This window comes from Callospermophilus lateralis, chromosome 9 (assembly GCF_048772815.1).
Source record: "Callospermophilus lateralis isolate mCalLat2 chromosome 9, mCalLat2.hap1, whole genome shotgun sequence".
Taxonomy (NCBI): domain Eukaryota; kingdom Metazoa; phylum Chordata; class Mammalia; order Rodentia; family Sciuridae; genus Callospermophilus; species Callospermophilus lateralis.
Window position 1 is genome coordinate 90,487,197 of NC_135313.1, and position 6,000 is coordinate 90,493,196.

Genomic DNA, 6,000 nt, shown 5'->3' on the forward strand with positions numbered 1-6,000 from the left:
ATGTTACATCTCCAGTGGGCACTTAGCCAAAGCTGATGAAATTGCAAGACCCCCAGAAGTTGGTAAGGACCGATGTTTCCAGGTGGGTTGGATCTTCTTGGAGAAGGAAGTCTAGCTAGATGTAAGATGGCCCAAATTCAGAGCCAGGAAAAAACGGAGCCAAATCTTAGATGTATGACCTCTAGCAGTATGATCATTTTAATGTATTTTAGCTTCGTTTTCTCACCTGTAAAATAGATACAGTCATTTTTTCCCTAAGTGTTGCTGTGAGAATCAAACTATATTATATAGGTAGCAGAAACTTGCCAGCACAACCTTGGATAAAAGAAATGTTACATTTTTTTTTTTCTTAAAAGTAAATATGACCCAGAATCCCCTTCTGAATGTTGAAAGTCAAGCATTATTTGGATCCCCTCCTATTCAATGTCATAATTTACTTTTAAATATTCTCATTTTAGATGGTGTGAAATAAACACATTCATTATAAATAGTATATAGACAGTATTGTTAATAAATATAAATGTGTTCACATGTGGATTTCAGCTGAGGCCTAGAGATTGTCACTTGCTGTATCATAAAATTATACTCTATATGAGGGTGGCCACTAGGATTTCTCATAAGGCCACATTCCAGAGGCAGCTACAACTCATGTGTGATCTGCTAAATTGCATCCTAAATAACTGACAGGGGACTTCACCATGTAATGGTTTAAATGGCAGTGCCCCCCCACCCCCAAATAAATACCCACATCCTAATCCCTATAATCTTATTTATGAAAACGAATATGAATGCTATTTGGAAGAAAACTCTTTGCAGATGTAATTAAATGAAGGATCTTGAGAGAAAAAGATTATTTCAGATTATCCTTATAAACCCTAAAGCTAAGTTGAATGTCCTTACAAGAGAAAGGTAGAGGGAGATTACACCAACAGAAGAGGAGGAAGTCATGTCAAGACAGGCAGAAATGAAGCAATTCAGCCACAAGCCAAGGAATACCTAATCTTCCAGAAGCCAGAAAAGACAAGGAGCGAATTCTCCCCCAGAGCCTCTGCAGGAAACAGCCCTGCTTATACATTGAACTTGAACTTCTGGCCTCCAGAACTACGAGGGAACACTTGTTGTTTAAAGCCACCAGGTTTACAATAATTTCCAATGGCAGCCACAGGAAACTAATGCAATGAGTAACATCAGTGTCATGTTAGTCTGCATGAAAATGCTAGAAATCACCTCTCACTGAACGATTGAAGTAGTTGAGAGATATTCCCCATCTTTGCAAAAACCAAGTATAAGAACCTAGCAATGCCTTTAACTTGGATGCCGGGATGGTGCAAAAAGTTGTTCAATAAACAATCCTCTGCCAAACCTTTGGTCTGGAAGATTCTGATTGCCCAATACCAACTATAAAGTGTTTAGAATCCTCTTCCTCGCATACCATTATATCTGTATCAAGTGAATCTTGTATACCAGGTACTAGTCAAAGCACTTAAAAGGACAAAGAAGTGAGCTCCCACAAAGTATATGAGAGCAGATAGTAAGAGGTTGTAAGAGTCTGCTAATAAATGCCAGTTCCATTGTCATGTAGAAACATTTAATCTAAATTAATTGTGTTATTGTGTTCTAATCTAATAGTGAGTTTGTAACCAAAAGCTCGATCCCTGTCCCCAATGCCAATAAATGCCAATTTAATAATGAGAACAGGATTTTGGAAAAAAGAAGGTTTATTGCTTTGCTAGCAAAGGGGACTCCTGTCCCAAAGGCTGTGACACTGCCCATCAGGATAGACAGGGGGTTTTAAAGGAGCTCAAGGATTACATTCCAGGTGTGCTCTGGTAGAGGGTCCCAGGGCACCCTGATGGTATGTTAGGATTCACTTGTTAATTTGGGAGATATTCACTTCCCAGATCCTCAGCAGGCATCTCCTTCCTGTAGTGGGTGTGTTCAAGGGCAATTAACTAGGAGAAGAAAAGATAACAATGTCTCCATGATCTTATTAGGGAGGGGGAGAGGAGAGAAAGAGACCAAGAAGGAAAAAAAAAAAAAACACATTCTCACAAAAAATAAGCCATAGAGCAATGAGGGCTATTCAGAAGGTGACAGAACCACAGTTACATTGCCCCACTGTCAATTTCTACCTTCCACTTCTATGGAAAAGTGGGCTAGGACATCTCCAAGCTACTTCCTGCTGAGAGAGGGTGAAGTTGGGGGCAGGGAGTGATCCAAAATCCTTATTTTCTGTCAAGTGGGGCATGGACAGTTAAGAGTATTCAGCATCACAGCAGTGGTAGCAGTTGGCAGGTGAATGGACAACAATATTCAAGACAGCAAAGCATCACTTTTTTGGTAAATAATTAATACAAAAACAATTAATATTTCAGCCAGTCTCTGAAACACAGGACAAGCTTGTGTCTCTAGAGTCCTTTGTGATAGTTAATATTAAGCACTCCCACAAGAACCCTTCCTTTATAGCCTGCAGCTTTACTTACTTACTTTTGGTAAGGCTGACACAAGTGTACATCTTAAGTTACACTAAAAAAAAAAAAAAAAAAAAAAAAAAAAGACATTGTTTTTCCTTTTAAATGTCCATGTAGGACTGTGCTCAGGCTATACTCTCCTGCCAGGTGTTTAAGACCAAGTTGGTCAAAATTGACCTTGCTCCTCTTCTTAAGAGTCAGCTGAGATTCCTCAGAGATCACTCTTGGGGACAATGTGAGAAGCCTCTTGGCTCCTTTAGCCTTCCTCCACCAGTGGTGTCATGTCCCAGGATGGGTCAGGTCAGGGTCTTGATGACCACAGGTGGCTTCTCTTGGAAGCATCAGGCATTTCAGTCTCCAATGGCCCTTCTTTTTGTAGAATGTGAACTAGTTGGCTTCCTATTCTCTAGGGTTCCCTCAATCTCCCTGATCAGTATCAAGTGACTCACCGCAGTTTAAAAGCCCTCAGAGGGGTCCCGTCGTTCTCTGGGTGCTGACTGATCTTAGAGTGCAAGGGCTAAACATTGGCTGTTTTTTCCTTAGCCCTTTTACTTCATTGACTTTGTTCTCTAAGTTTTTGGTTTTTAAATACCCAGCAAGCCATTTTTACCAGTCTTAAAGAGGGAGTAACAGGTTATGACTTCAGTATCTATAATTTCACAGTTACCCCTTTCATTTAATTGGGGTCAGTATTAGTACTGGAAGTCAGCGTCATATACTATTTGTCCTGTAGCTGATGGCTTATTTTCTCAAGTTAATCCAAGTGGGCTTTTTTTTTCTTTCATAAGCAATACCTCTGCAAAACACTAACAGGCAACAGTTATAAAGTTTTCAAAGAAAATACAAAATGAAATTAACACATTCGGTTTGTATAATATCTGTGAACCAAGAAAAGTGACTTTTATAATCTTGAACATTTACTTAGTTATACATTATATCCCCTGTTTGAGATCACAATAATCTTTACAAAAAAAAAAAAATCAAATCTTTTGAACACAACTTTAAATGAGCTGAAGTCTAGGCTATTTTGGAAGCATTCTAACATGGAATGTGGGAAGCAGAGCCTTATCTCAGGTAAGGAGGGGCTCTTCACAAATAACACAATACATCTTTAAAATCTGACATATGAATCAAAGAAAAGCTCAGAAGGCTTTTAACCCTTTTTTGTGGAAAAGTAGCTGCCGAAGTCTGGCTGGGCACAAATCACGGGCCACTCAAGCAGGAACAAACTTTATTTCTGAACTCCACCAGCACACTCCACACACGCTCCCCGGGAACTCTCCCGAACGAACCCACTCGGCTCCTCCAGGAACCACCACCCAGAAAATCCCTCCTCCGGCAATTCCCCAACCAATTCAAACTCTCCAGGAATCCCCACCAGAACTCCAAAGTAGAGGGCACCTGAGGTGGACAGCAGGGGTCTATATACAATTGAATCAATTCAGCATCATCTTAATGGCTTGCCTCTCAACCGATACTATTGGCAAAATGCCAGGGGCCATTCCAACTCGGTTGTGGCTCTCAGCAAGTAGCAAAATGTTTTCATGTTTTATATATCCACTTTTAAACAGATCAGGCTCTCATTATCTTTTAAAAATACATTTATTTTTTTATTTTTTTTTTATTTTTTTTTAATTAATTTTTATTGTAGGTTGTTCAAAACATTACATAGTTCTTGATATATCATATTTCACACTTTGATTCAAGTGGGATATGAACTCCCATTTTTACCCCATATACAGATTGCAGAATCACTTCAGTTGCACAACCATTGATTTACATATTGCCATTCTGGAGTCTGTTGTATTCTGCTGCCTTTCCTATCCTCTACTATCCCCCCTCCCCCCTCCCCTCCCCTCTTCTCTCTCTACCCCCTCTACTGTAATTCATTTCTCCCCCTTATATTTTCCCTCCTTTCCCCTCACTTCCTCTTGTATGTAATTTTGTATACCCCTGAGGGTCTCCTTCCATTTACATGCAATTTCCCTTCTCTCTCCCTTTCCCTCCCACCTCTCATCCCTGTTTAATGTTAATCTTCTTCTCATGCTCTTCTTCCCTACTCTGTTCTTAGTTACTCTCCTTATATCAAAGAAGACATTTGGCATTTGTTTTTAAGGGATTGGCTAGCTTCACTTAGCATAATCTGCTCTAATGCCATCCATTTCCCTCCAAATTCTATGATTTTGTCATTTCTTAATGCAGAGTAATACTCCATTGTGTATAAATGCCACATTTTTTTTATCCATTCGTCTATTGAAGGGCATCTAGGTTGGTTCCACAGTCTTGCTATTGTGAATTGTGCTGCTATGAACATGGATGTAGCAGTGTCCCTATAGTGTGCTCTTTTTAGGTCTTTAGGGAATAGACCGAGTAGTGGAATAGCTGGATCAAATGGTGGTTCCATTCCGAGCTTTCCAAGAAATCTCCATACTGCTTTCCAAATTGGCCGCACCAATTTGCAGTCCCACCAGCAATGTACAAGAGTACCCTTTTCCCCACATCCTCGCCAGCACTTGTTGCTGTTTGACTTCCTAATGGCTGCCAATCTTACTGGAGTGAGATGGTATCTTAGGGTGGTTTTGATTTGCATTTCTCTGACTGCTAGAGATGGTGAGCATTTTTTCATATACTTGTTGACTGATTGTATGTCCTCCTCTGAGAAATTTCTGTTCAGGTCCTTGGCCCATTTGTTGATTGGGTTATTCGTTATCTCATTGTCTAATTTTTTTAGTTCTTTGTATATTCTGGATATTAGGGCTCTGTCTGAAGTGTGAGGAGTAAAGATTTGTTCCCAGGACGTAGGCTCCCTATTTACCTCTCTTATTGTTTCTTTTGCTGAGAAAAAACTTTTTAGTTTGAGTAAGTCCCATTTGTTGATTCTAGTTATTAACTGTTGTGCTATGGGTGTCCTATTGAGGAATTTGGAGCCCGACCCCACAGTATGTAGATCATAGCCAACTTTTTCTTCTATCAGACGCCATGTCTCTGATTTGATATCAAGTTCCTTGATCCACTTTGAGTTAACTTTTGTGCATGGCGAGAGAAAGGGATTCAGTTTCATTTTGTTGCATATGGATTTCCAGTTTTCCCAACACCATTTGTTGAAGATGCTATCCTTCTTCCATTTCATGCTTTTTGCCCCTTTATCAAATATAAGATAGTTGTAGTTTTGTGGATTGGTTTCTGTGTCCTCTATTCTGTACCATTGGTCCACCTGCCTGTTTTGGTACCAGTACCATGCTGTTTTTGTTACTATTGCTCTGTAGTATAGTTTGAAGTCTGGTATAGCTATACTGCCTGATTCACATTTCCTGCTTAGAATTGTTTTTGCTATTCTGGGTCTTTTATTTTTCCATATGAATTTCATGATTGCTTTCTCTATTTCTACAAGAAATGCCGTTGGGATTTTGATTGGCATTGCATTAAACCTATAGAGAACTTTTGGTAATATCGCCATTTTGATGATGTTACTTCTACCTATCCATGAACAGGGTATATTTTTCCATCTTCTAAGATCTTCTTCTATTTC